The sequence below is a fragment of the Canis lupus genome, chromosome 23, assembly GCF_048164855.1.
Source record: "Canis lupus baileyi chromosome 23, mCanLup2.hap1, whole genome shotgun sequence".
NCBI lineage: Eukaryota > Metazoa > Chordata > Mammalia > Carnivora > Canidae > Canis > Canis lupus.
The window spans coordinates 34432804-34446940 of NC_132860.1; positions in this window are offsets into that span (position 1 = coordinate 34432804).

A 14137-nucleotide genomic window follows, 5' to 3' on the forward strand; every position below is an offset into this window, starting at 1 on the left:
AAGGATGAAAGAAAGAAAGCCTTTCTCTGTCTTGTCTTTCTAGTCTGCCTCCCATCTCTCATTTAGAAAGGTTTAGGTTCTGCAATATCAGGTTTGCCTTTCCCCTCATCCAGAATAAATCTCTGTGCACTGAAATCCATAACTTCAAAAGAGTAGATGTTTTATAGGAGGGATGGCTAATGATGGTGCGGGGCTATGAGAAGCAGTATCTTAGACATTATGAGTGAAGAGATAGAAAAGGCTGAGCTGGAGAGACTTATCTCACATGGAATAAAACACAACTTTGAGAAAAGTCTTAGCAACTATGGCTTTAGGAGCTGCAGCAGATGATTCTCTAAGCTCAACTTTGTCATTTGCTGCAAGAGCAACATTGTTTACTTCCATGAATAGTGATTTTACCTTAAGCACACACCTACTGAAGGGGCTTAGTACTCTTATTGTTCCTTTTACCGGGGTGGGCTGCCCTTAGAGAAGAAGGTTTTGCCAATGTGCAGAAGATTTCAAAATCCAGGAGTGTAATGACCTAAAGCCAGGTCTTCCAACTTGGTTTCTTTCTAGTAATAATGGTTATACTGTAGTTTCATCTTTTCTTTTTTCTTTTTTTATGTTACTGTTATAATTGTGCAGGAATCCTGGCAGAGAGAAGTGGTTTAATTCGTTAGCCTTTCTGATAACATCGATAGTATTCATTCACCTATCTAATACTTTTTATTAAGTTACTACTACATACAAGGGATTGCTCTAAGTGCTGATACTAATGTTTCAGATACACACCTTTAAAAGGACTAGTTAGTTTTCTCACCATGATGACAGAGCCCCTGAAAAGGACAGGGGCTGTCATATGTACCTTTATAATTTTCCCTGATTCATTAATTTAGTAATTATACTAAATGTGTTTTTTTTATCATTCAGAAGGTATTATAATAAATATGTGTTGAATGAATGAATAAATTAATAAATGTTTGGAGTGAAGTACAAGTGTAAGATAGTTGTACATTTTTAGCAGAAGGAAATTGAGTCGTCTGTGGAGGCTGACAGACAAAATTCAAAGCCTCAACTCTATTACTTACCAGTAATTGGATCTTCTTTGCACAAGTATTTAACCTCTGTGAGCCTCAGTTGCAGGATCTGTAAAGTGGGGGAAATCACATGTAGCTTACAGCATTATTGTAACTTCCATAAATAACATAAAGCTCTTGACACATAGCAGGCACTTGGGCACAGAAATAGATCTATTTGACAGAAAGACTGTTTTTGAGTTAAGCTTAGACCAAATGTATTCATTTGGTTCGGTACACATGCCTCTTATTTGAAATCCCATGGTCTGAAGATACAAGGGAGAGACAGCAAATGTGGTATTTATCACTCACATCATAGCTGTAGACTGATGAAAGGAAATACATTTATCACTTGACTGAGAAACAGTTTCATCATTGTTGCTTGAGTATGAACCTAAAAGGAGGAAGACACCCAAGCCTGAGTCCAATTTCCAATCAGAGGTCATTAATTTTGTGACAACAGAAGTAGTTACTTTGAAGTCAGTTAAAATGAAAATATTAGCACAGGGATATGAATAAGTATTTGTGAAAGAATTAATTTACTTAGAAAAGAATAAGGGTGATTCAGCAACGAGGCCTTCATAAAAGTTCAATAGTCTTTAGGTAGTGACACCATTACAATAAACTTGGCTTCCATTTTACTTGCAGAGTATAAGTGGTTGCACAAAATTAACATCCATAGACAAAGAATGTGGGGGAGGGAGAGGGCGTTTGGAGTTGCAGAAAAACCCCTCAGTTGATGATCAAAAGCAACAGAAAACATATAACTTTCCCTACCTGACCTCATTTCCTTGGTTTCCTGGGATGGATCCAGGGCTGGATGGGACTGAGGTGCGTCACTCAAACTTATTTAGACAGAAGGATCCCAGAAGACCCATGATCTCTATGAGAATGGGAGATGAGATTCTTTACAAGGGGGACCAAAGTCATAGTCAGCAAAGTAAGCAGAAGAATAGAGAACCCAAGGAGATGTAGGATTCAGCAAACTGGATACCCAAATAGTTAAGAAATAAGATAAATGAGGCAAAGCTTGAACACAAGGAATTAAAGGGGAGATAGAAGGATGGCTTAATGATATTTCAAGAGTAATTTCTCTAACTCATCCAATATTGCTCTGTTTTTTTCCTCTGATCTGGATTTTGGTAGGGTTGACTGAACTAGGAACATATCTCTAAAGCAGCAGAATCAGTACCAGAACATGGAATCTAAGAAGGAGCTGCTGTGATTTCAAAAGGGCCTGTGGGGAGTGTGGGTGGCTGGCCTAAATTGCCATCTGCTGTTTGTTTTGTCCCCCTCCCTTTTTCTGGCTTTTCCCCTGTGCTTCAGAGACTGACTCATTCCTAGTCAATACCAAGGGCTGTTTGAAATTTAAAAAATTCTATATGGTGTATCAGCTTTAGCATTTTACCATCTAATCTCTTTTTTAATGAAATATATATTATATATTTTTCCACCAGAGTTGTTGCAAATACCCTATAATCCTAGTTCAATTCAATCTGTGTTTATTGAATTTATTCAATATATCATTTTAATATTATATCTGTGCTTTGAGCTATGAATAATATGACTCCAGTTCTCTTACAGTCCAGTGGGAAGAACACTGTGCATATATGTAACCACTGATTTATCTGTTAGGGGTACATAAGAGGGATTAAAGTATCAAATGCATTGGTCTAGATTGGTGGTCTCAACCTAGACACATGTGTCTTGGTGGTATACTGAGGTATTCCAAGGAACCTGATTTCCAGGTGCTCAGTTGATGTGCTTGAACTTATCTGTGATTCTTTTTAACCTCCTATTTCACAATTGCCCTCCTCTCATACTAAAAAAAGAAAAATATATAAAATGGAAGCATCTAGAGTTACTGCACTGCACAGAAATGACGAAAAAACAAAAACTATAAGATGTTATATACGTAAAAAATTTAAAATGTTGGTGCCAGAAATGTGTCCTTTAATTTAAAGCTCTATAATTCAACCTGGGCCATATCAATACAAGATACATTTCCAATAAAATTTAAATTATGTTAATAATTACTGGAATTTAAGTTGTTTGGCTCAATTATGTACTACTAATAGTTATAACTCTAATGCACCAAAAATGCTTTTTAAATTACAAAAAATCACAGGAAATAAAAAAAATATTGAGTATATACTTCTGTTGTAGAAGTGTGATAGGGTGACTCAAAAAAGATAAAAAGATTCAAATATAAAAATATATTACATTGGGATAAAATTCTCAGGAGGAAGACGCCTGGGTGACTCAGTGGTTGAGTGTCTGCCTTGGGCTCAGGGCGTGATCCTTGGTCCAGGGATCGAGTTCCACAACAGGCTCCCCCGCAGGGAGCCTGCTTCTCCCTCTGCCTGTGTCTCTGCCTCTCTCTGTGTCTCTCATGAATAAATAAATAAAATCTTTAAAAAAATTCTCAGGCAGAAGTGAAATTATAATAAATCAAGGAGAAAAATAGGTAAAAAATCTGTTCATGTATTTTAAAAATGGATTGTGATGGTTATCGATTTACTTTCACAATTGGATTTTATTACATACATTTAAAACATCCTCTGAGGGCAGCCCGGGTGGCTCAGTGGTTTAGTGCTGCCCTCAGCCCAGGGCATGATCCTGGGGATCCAGGATCAAGTCCCATATCAGGCTTTCTGCATGGAACCTGCTTCTACCTTTGTCTGTGCCTCTGCCTTTCTCTCTCTGTGTATGTCTCTCATGAATTAATGAATTAAAAAAAAATAAAACAACCTATGATTATGCTTATTCAGTTATCTTAATTCTCTCCTTTTCTCTTGTCGGGTTTCACCAATAATGAAAAGGCTAGACTCTTGTTCCTTCCATATTTGATTGGATATATTTCTCCACCTTTTTACTTTCAAACCCCGTATATACTTTTTAAAGCATTTATGGTTCTTTTTAAAGATATAGTTGGCTTGAAAAATCAATTCAGCAATTATCTTTTAATTAGAACACATAGCTGGGAACTTGTATTTAATGTAATCATTAGTATACATAGGTTTAAACTATATTTTAGTGTATTTTTTCTATTTATACTGCCTAGCATTTGTTCATTGTTTCTCTCATTCCCTATCTTCTTTTAGATGTTTTTTCATTATTCCACTATTCTTCTTTATTTAGCAGATAAAAACTCATTTACTAATCTTTCAGTGGTTATCCTGATAATTTCAACATGCTGCTTTTCTTATCAAAATAGTTACTTTTACCTTCTTCCTAGGAAATATTTAAAAACTTCTGGCAGGAAATCTCCATGCACTTGGGATTCATCACACTAGCTTCTGTTCGTCACTTTCGTGTTTAATGTTAACTCTACTTTGTCAGAGTAACCTGTCCTAACACACCCTTCCCTCAAATTAAACCCCTAATTAAAACAAACAAAAATAACTCTGTGCTCATCTTCTATTGCACTATATGCTTTTATTCAAATATCTTACCATAAATTAGAAATATCTTCCACTTGAATGATTTATTTAAAGCCTGTTCTTCCACTGGAAGGTAGAAAGGTAAATTTCATAAGATTAGGGACATTTTAACATTTAACATGCTGTTGTATCTCTGCACTTGGATCTTTGTATACAATAAAATGTTTATTAACAGCATAGTATGAATGCTCCTATGATGGCAGATTTTGAACTACCAACTAGATATCACTAAATGCAAATTTGGGGAGAGATATACAACTGGCATCAGCACACACCTGAAGAAGGATTTTTATCACTTCCATTATAAATTGTTAGAAAACTACTAAACTAGGGGTGCCTGGGTGGCACAGTCAGTTAAGCAACAGACTCTTGGTTTCAGCTCAGGTCCAGATCTCAGGGTAGTGAGATGGAGCCTGCATCAGGTTCCGTGCTCAGTGAGAGTCTGCTTAGGATTCTCTCTGCCCCTCCTCACTCCCTCCCATGGGTGTGCATCTCTCTCTCTCAAGTAAATAAACAAATCTTAAAAAAAGAAACTTAGTAAACTGTATTGAAAATTCTCCTCTTTTCATGGTCTAAATGCATATATGAAAAATGAAAAATCTTTGATGAGGAATATTTTAAAAGATTATTTTGGGGTATATTTAGTTTGGGTTATTGTATATTTATTTTCCTCCAAATCATTGCTTTCTGTTACATTAACATCTATGCTTTTGCTAAATCCAGGTATATCAAACAATCAGATTATTAGTTTCATGATCCATTTGAATAAAAGCTGATTTAGCTAATAACTCAGCATATTTGACTACATCAAATTAAATATATATATGTATAGATATATGTATATCTATACATACACCTTTATACATATTACATTTATATACATGCCTTTTGATGAGGTATTTATATATGTGATAACATGGTATAATATTATTACATATTATATATGATAATAATGTTAATGTTAATATAATGTTAATAATAGGCACAAGCTTACCTGATGCATTTCCGTAAGCTCAACCCATTGCAAACCTCCCATTTAAAATAAGACAAGGAGAAATGGAAAATAAACACAGTTATTGATATATTACTGAGTTAAAGGATTTCCTCCTAAGAAAGCCAAGGATTGATCTACATTAAAAATGTGATTTACTCCAGAAAGAGAATAATTAAGCATTAGTCAATAGCTAAGGCATTTTTAATAGTATCTTTCTAACAGCTGAAAGTGCATTAAAAGACTAAAATCTGGACCTGAGAAAAGCTTCATTAATTAAACAAAAATCCTTTTTCTTCATACTGGGAAACTGTCAAAATGTTTTCAGAAATGGATATCAGATTAAACAGATACACAGTTACACAAAGAAATACTCTGAGTTCATATGGGTTCTAGAAGCTGGAAGCATTAGCCCTTTGATGAACTGAAACTGGGGGAAGAATTAAGATTATATCAATGTCTTATGCATAATGAAAATGAATTAAATAAGCATAGTATGTGTGTAGGGCTGTTTCTGTACCCAGCTAAGCCCAGTGGGGAATATTATGGAGAGACTTGAAAAAAGATCCTTGACTTTAAGGTGCTTTCACCTGAACTTGGGGAATGGAACAAACGGAGGGTGAAATGACAAAAATGTAAATACATCCTGTTTGGATAATACTATGTTAGTAGCATTTAGTGAAAAGATTAGTGAGTGCGGTCATAGTTCTTTTGGAGCGAAGCAGCCTAACCACGGTTTAGGAGAAAGAATTATCAGGGGCATGCTAGGCCTACTGAGATATTTAGAATACCAGTCTGATGTCCTTGACTCATGTAGGCCAGTGAGGATGACAAGATATGTCAGTGCCTAATGACCTTGTAATACTAATAGAAAAATAATGAAGATAAAAAATAATAATGGGCAATTTAATGTGTAAGCTATGCAGATGATTTTATTTTACAACTCTATGTGTATATTATTTCACTTTTCAGATGGGAAACTGATTCTTAGGTGGAGTAAGTGGCCAGCCCCAAATCACACACTAACTTATGAGAGAATTGGGCTTTAAATGCCTCTCAAGTGCATGCTCCACTCTGCTTCAGCTAGCACAGGCAAAGTTAAAGGAAGGTTACCAAAATGCCTTACTCCCTACTCTCTAGGAGGGAGAAAGAAACCAACATTTATTGTACACTAAAGCACACACGTAAGCACACAGAGTGGGAAATGGATCCTGACCTGTGCAATTTCTTATATGTCCTCTGCTCCTCTCCTGTGGATTTGTCTCCTCGACTCAGCTAAATCATGGGCAAAGAGTTTGACAAGAGAACAAGCATGGATTTTGGAATCAGTAGACTCTCTTTCCAGGCCTGATGTATACTTTATAACTTTGTTTGGCAATCTAACTTTCTCAGTCTCAGCTTCCTGAGGCTACTCTCTTCTATGGAATGGGATATAAAACCAACTTTGCTTAATTGTTGAGAAGGTGAAATGTGATAATGTGTGCCATATATGTAGCTCAGGATATATGGCCTTAATTATTAAGATTCCATTGTTTCCCACAGAGAGAAAAGCCTAGCTACATTCTATCATAGGTCCTTAGTAAATAGAAACACAACCAGAATTTGTTGTATTCTGCTTTGTTTTATAGGCATGCACGTACAATTGCTCTCAGCAAGAGAACAGTGTCTCAGAGGACAAAGGCTATGTATGGTTTGCTTTCATATACCCCTATCCCACTTGGGGACACAGAAATTTTCTAGCATTTTATCAGATGTAATCAGGAGGTATATCTTCTTTAAAAATTGAAAAAGGAATATTTAGAGGAAGGCAGACAGTAAATGCCCAGCAGATGCTTGTTATTATTAATTCTATTTTGTAGATATGGAAAGTGAGGTCCAAGGAGGTTACCAGCCAACTTGCACAACTTATAGGAGGTAAAGATTTACAACAAACAGTGTAGTTCCAGGGTGTGTACTCAGTTGTTTTGCTGTGCAAAATATATTGAATTCAAATTTCAGCCCACCCTCCCTCTTGCACAGCCCTTCCAAATACACTTATGTACACACACACATATGTACACTTCACTAGTACATTAAAAAAAACTCAGTCACCTAGTTTAAGCCAGATTGATGCTTGAAAGGCATAAACAAAGATACTTCAAACCAACATGTTTGTTGGTATGTGGGTTGTTCATAACCAACAATAAATGGAAATACATGTGTCATAAGTTGTTATAGAATCTATAGTCAAATAGTATGTTGGTTATAGTAGGAATGCAGAGGACAGAATGCCTGGTCTCGCATTAGTGTCAGCAATGTCTTCATAAAGAAGGCAAGCCTCTCAATTTTGTTTTATTTTTAAAAAGATTTATTTATTCATTAGAGAGAAAGAGAAAGAGAGAGCACAAGTAAGAGGGGCAGATGGAAAGAGAATCTCTAGCAGACTTACACTGAATGCAGAGCCCATGAGGGGCTCGATCTCACAACCCTGAGATTCTGACCTGAGTGGAAACTAAGAGTTGGTCACTCAACCAACTGAGCCACTCTATCGCTCCAACAATGCTCTCAATTTTGAGAGTTGACCAACCAGGTGTTAAAAACAGGTATTGGAAGGTACCTGGTAAATAATAATTTCATGTGAAATTGGACAATTAATGTAAAGTTTTGCAAGGTGTACCTGTCAGACAATTGTTTTATATGGTATTTTAAAAAGGCCTTATCTAGATAGACTAGGCAAACACTTACCTAAATAGGGTAAGCAAAGAAACACAATTTGGGATTTTTCTTCATTGTTTTCCTAGGTCATTGTAGTCTATCTCAGAGTTTTTCCTTTGATGATGGTACTTGTAATTTTTCAAGGGGGTGACTGATTGTAAAGTTTGTTTTGAAAAATATTCTAATATCCTTTTCTAGGTAGAATTTCCTAGGGCAAAGCTTTCCAAAACAAAACAAAACAAAATATTTTTGGATGATGCTGACTCTGGGTCTTTCCTCATCTGCCACCTGAGAAATGTGAGGTTCAGCATGTGACCACTCTTGCACAATGGTCACTTCAGTATGTTTGTTACATTCATTATTATTATTATTATTAGGATTTTATTTACTTATTCATGAGAGACACACACACACAGAGAGGCAGAGATACAGGCAGAGAGAGAAGCAGGCTCCACGCAGGGAGCCAGATGTGGGACTCAATCCTGGGACTCCAGGATCACTCCCTGGGCCGAAGGCAGCGCTAAACTGCTGAGCCACCCAGGCTGCCCTGTTACATTCATTATAATACAATTCCTCTCTCACTAGCTTTCTAACCCAGATGACCACATTGTTCTACCCATTTCAGCTCTTTAGGGGTCTTTTATTTTTTTTTAAGATTTTATTTATTTATTCATGAGAAACAGAGAGAGAGGCAGAGACACAGGCAGAGGGAGAAGCAGGCTCCATGCCGGGAGCTCCACGTAGGACTTGATCCCAGGTCTCCAGGATCACACCCTGGGCTGAAGGCAGATCTAAACCGCTGAGCCACCCGGGCTGCCCCTTTAGAGGTCTTTTAAATCTTGCCTGATTTCAGCTAATTATGCATCTGGGTAACCAGTCACTCTCCATTCCGCAAACAAATCCATTTCTGAAAAATCTTGCTCTTGAGAGTTAAGTCTGCATTCCTTAATTAAAGAAATGTGATACTCATTTTAAGTGGCCTTTCTTCTATCCTTTGATGGAAGATAGATGTAAAAAAGAAAGGTGCTGGCATCTCCCTTGGTTCTCGAAGTGTTTTGGTTTAATCGACAGCTGTCGCTGTAGGAGAAGGGACTGTGAAAAACAATAAAAATAACAAAATGAAAAACACAAAAGGAATAATATTAAAAACAACAACAAATCCCACTGGTTCTTTTCCACTTTCCCACACAGTTTCTTGCCTTTGCGGAAGCCCAGCTTTTCTCAGGGGATTTCTCATATGGGCTCATGAACAATCTTCTCTTTAAGATGGTATGTTTGCTCTGTTAATAGGTATCCGCTGGGTACCACTTTGCTGAGGGCCCTTTTGTAGCTGGGACTCTACACCCATAGACTCCACAGCTATACAGTATACAGTTGTGCTATGTGGGAAAATACCCCATCCCATTAGTATTACGTCCCATAGATGGTTTCCAAATCAGCAATTACTATGTCCCAGTTTTCTAAAGTTCTTACTGAAAAAAAATTAATGGAAAAATAAACCTCTGGTAACTTATAATGCTCTTGCACGTAAATATTCACATGTTATCCCACAACAGGGAGATGAAACAGGTATTATTATTCTCTTGTCACATATGAAGAATCTGAGCCAATGTTGAATGTCAGAACAATAGTCCTTCCTGCTGTTCTGAGTGTTCTCTGAAACACCATTTTCCACATGAAAAATAGTTCCAAAGTTCAGGATAGATCTTTGCAAAATCCAAAATGCTAATCTCCATGTTCAGAAAAAGTAGCCACTTGTCAAGCTGTTGGCAAACCAGTAAAGTTGTTTATTACTCTATAATAAACAACATAACATAAGGACTCTGCCGACTGATTGCTGGTACCATTGTTTCTACTGAAAAAACCTTGTTCATTATGATGGTTCCCTACTTCTGAGGCCCAGTGATCTCTGCAATCTTAAATATATTTTATAGTCTTTATATGTTCCACATCTACATGAATATATTCATGTATGTAGATCTTAAATTAGACTTTAAATAGAACTTTAAAAAGACCTCAGTTACTTGAACTAGCCATACCATAACTAGATGCAGTTTTAAAGTATATATATCTACACAAATCATAGAATTGAGGTATAAAAAATATCTTTACATCCAAACATTTAGAAATACGTCTATGTAGAGCACTGACTGATTTCCCATCTACACAGAACCATAGAATTTTAAAACAATTAGTCACTACTAGTTGACATGGATTCATTCTTATTTTTGTCTTTACTACTTTTGAGTATAATAATATATTTTTAAAGATTTTATTCATTTACTCATGAGAGACACACAGAGAGAGAGGCACAGACACAGGCAGAGTGATAAGCAGGCTCCATGCAGGGAGCCTGACGTGGGACTTGATTCTAGGTCTCCAGGACCACACTCTGGGCCGAAGGTGGCGCTAAACTACTGAGCCACCCAGGCTGCCCTACTTTTAAGTATAAGAATATAGTTTTCATTTTGTAAATCTGAAAAAGCAGGCCCACTTAGATGAAATGATAGACCACTGGAGTGGTACTGGGATTATAACTGAGGCCTTTGCACTCCATACATCATGGTTATTTTATAGCACCTGAATGATACCTAACATTTTCTAGACCTTCACATCCTATAAATCCACTCCCTTAATTAACAAATATTTATTGAGCATCATCTGTGCTCCAGGTATTGCATTATGTTTCTGGGATAGAATTTCTTGCTGTCAGGGAGTTTAACTTGAAGTGGAATTGAGGAAGAATAAAACAGGGGAGACAGAAACAAACAATAAATAAGTAAATGAATAAATTCAAATTATACATTTAGAGAGGACTGATACATTTTAAAGTGTTTTATTATAAATAATTTTATGGAGAAAAATGACACAATCTCAAAAAGAGTTATAGAGGCCCTAGAGTGATAGGGATGTAATTTCCTAGAGTTTAGTGAGTAAAAAATGAATAATAAGAGATAAGGTCTGAGCATAGCCTGGGTCACATCTTTTAGGGGCTTGTAGGTCATAGTAAAAAATTTGGATTTTTTCCTATATTGTAGCTGGGGAGTTTTAGGGGAATATTATCGTCTGATTTAAATTTTAATAGATTACTTTGATTACTGTGTAAAAATAAATTGGAAGGGACAAAAGTAATGTGAATACATCATTAAGGAATCTATTGTGTCATTCAGACAACCAAAGATAGTGGTTTGGACTAAGATAATATATATATAAATTCTTTATAATCCCGGAAGTTTTTGTATTATTCTTCTTTTTCCTAGAAAATTCAAGTACAGAGAAGTTGGCCTCTTTATGGCTCAGATGAAGTCATTCCATCAAAATCTGTTGCCAACTTGTGATTCTTGCGCTGAGTGTGAAGGGACTCATGAGTGCCCCTGGGCAGCCTGTGTTCAGTCTGTTACCTCCTGACAGCCCTCTTCAACCCCACTCACATATATGGAAGATGGGTTTCTCTCTGTATCCTCCAAGGAAATTCTTTTGATTTTTTATATCTTTGCTTGTGCTAATTCTTGAGGTATTTACTTTTAAACTCTGACAGATATAGAGAGGGAAAGAAAGATGAAAACTGCATGTTGAAATAGTAAAAATGAAAGGGAGTTGGAAATACATAACACAGTCATAGATCAGAAGAGAGTCTGGCAGAGTGGGGAACACTGAAGACTACTCAAGCACTCCTACTGTCTTTTGTTTGCTTTGATTCAAGCACAATTTTCTGGCATTCATTTGTAGCTGATTAGGATACAGCGGGGGACAAGGCATACAGAGGCAATCCCAACAGGCATCAATGTTTGACCATGGGATCAACAACTGAGAACAGAATTCCACAACCTCAATTAATAGATAAAAACAAAGAATGGTCAGGACTGGAGGATCTGGAGTGCCTGGAACATTACTGGGACAAACACTTAACTTGACATGTGGCTTGACCCCATATGTTGTACTTGAATGCCTATTAATACGTGATCAATCCCCAAATCTGTTGTTTGTGGATATCACCCTGGATTTACCTAGTTTCAGACCTTTGTTTAATTTTCTTTATCCTCTTTACTTTACTTTGTATTAATCCTTCAATTGAAGTCCTCTTCAAGGATTCTGGATTTAACTTATCACTGGGTTTTCCTACCTTGAAGAATCTTAATTCATCATCCTGCCAGAGTAGACTCTCTCTGGATCAAATTCCTCTTATTTATAACTGATTAGCATCCTTGTTTGCCCACCTAATTCTTATTCAGGGATAAAATGGGATTCAGATATTGGCATGTAGGCACAAAAGAAAGAAAGAGAAAAGGAAGAAGGAAAAAAAGAAAAAAAAACCCCACATAACTTGTTTTTTGAACTGGCTTTAGGAAGGGTATTTCTCAAAGAGAATACCATGAATCTAATCACTAAAGTTGAGGCATAAGATCAGAAAATGAGTATTCTTCAGGCTAAAATAGCAAATGATCTCTTTCATGGATAGAGCAAAGACTGATTATAAACTTGAAACAGGGATTAATCTCATATCAGGAATTATATGGTGGCCCCTGTGGACAGTTGGACAACCTAGATGGTGGGAAACAAAACAAGTTAGTTTACCCAGATCTGTGTGTAGCTGCCTTAAATTCCTCCACAGGAGGGCGTATGGTCTTGGGAAGACAAATAACACAAACTCATCAAAGGTACTGGTTTGGGAAAACCTTTCTTTTTATAGTTGTAATAATCTACATGTTGTACTACTATTTAAATTTATAAGGAAGGGACAATGCAACAAGAAAACATTAATAATTTCAAATAATCATTTAAAATGCCCCCAATTTTAGAACTTAAGCACATTTTTTTCTTTTCAGTTATTTTTCTCTTTTTAAACTAGTAACAAAACGGTCTTTATGCACTGTTTTGTTTTGCTTTTCTGTGTATACAGGCACATGAAAATAAGAAAGGGAGGGGCAGCCCCCGTGACCCAGCGGTTTAGCGCTGCCTTCAGCCCAGGGTGTGATCCTGGAGACTGGGAATTGAGTCCCACGTCGGGCTCCCTGCATGGAGCCTGCTTCTCCCACTGCCTGTGTCTGTGCCCCTCTCTCTCTCTCTCTCTCCTCTCTCTCTCTCTGTGTGTCTGTCATGAATAAATAAATAAAGTTAAAAAAAAAAAGAAAATGAGAAAGAGAGAGAGAGAGTCCATATGTGTGTTAGTATTCAGCCTTTTCATTAAGCATGTTGGCATATTTTATATTTATATAAATATATATATAAATGTTTTTATATATTCATATTTTATATATTTATATTTTTCTTTTTGTTCTTTTTAAAAAAGCTATATATCTTCATATGTGTATTACTTTTCTACATTTCCATAACAAATTACTCTAAATTTAAGGCTTCACATCACATAAATCGATCAATTCACAGATCTGTAAATTAGAAATCTGGAGCTGGGTTGGGTTGATTCCTCAGCTGTAGGTCTCGTAAGGTTGAAATCAGGGTGATCAGCAAGGGCTGTATTCCTTACTGGGGCATCTGTGGAAGAATCCACATCCAAACTCATGTAGATTATTGGCTGAATAATCTGATTGAAGGACTGAAATTGAAGGACCGTGATTCAGAAGTACTCTGTGATTGAAGGACTGAGTCCTTCATGTCCTTGCTGACTGCCACCAGGGAGCCATCCTTGGTTCCTCGAGACTTCTCTCTGGCCCTTGCACGGAACTCCCTGGATCTTATAAACAGCATGTCAAATCCTTCTCTTAGGTGGGATCACTTCTATTTTCCCCTTTGCTGCAAATCTGCTTTTGCTGCTGACACCATCTCTCACTTTAGCTGAAGAGTGTCCTCTGATTTTAAAGGCTCATATGATTAGATTTGGGCCACCCAGGTATTGCAAGATAATCTCCTTATTTTTAAGCTCTGGACTTATTTACATATGCAAAATCCATTTTGCCATGTAAGGTGACATATTCACTGGTTTCACTGACTAG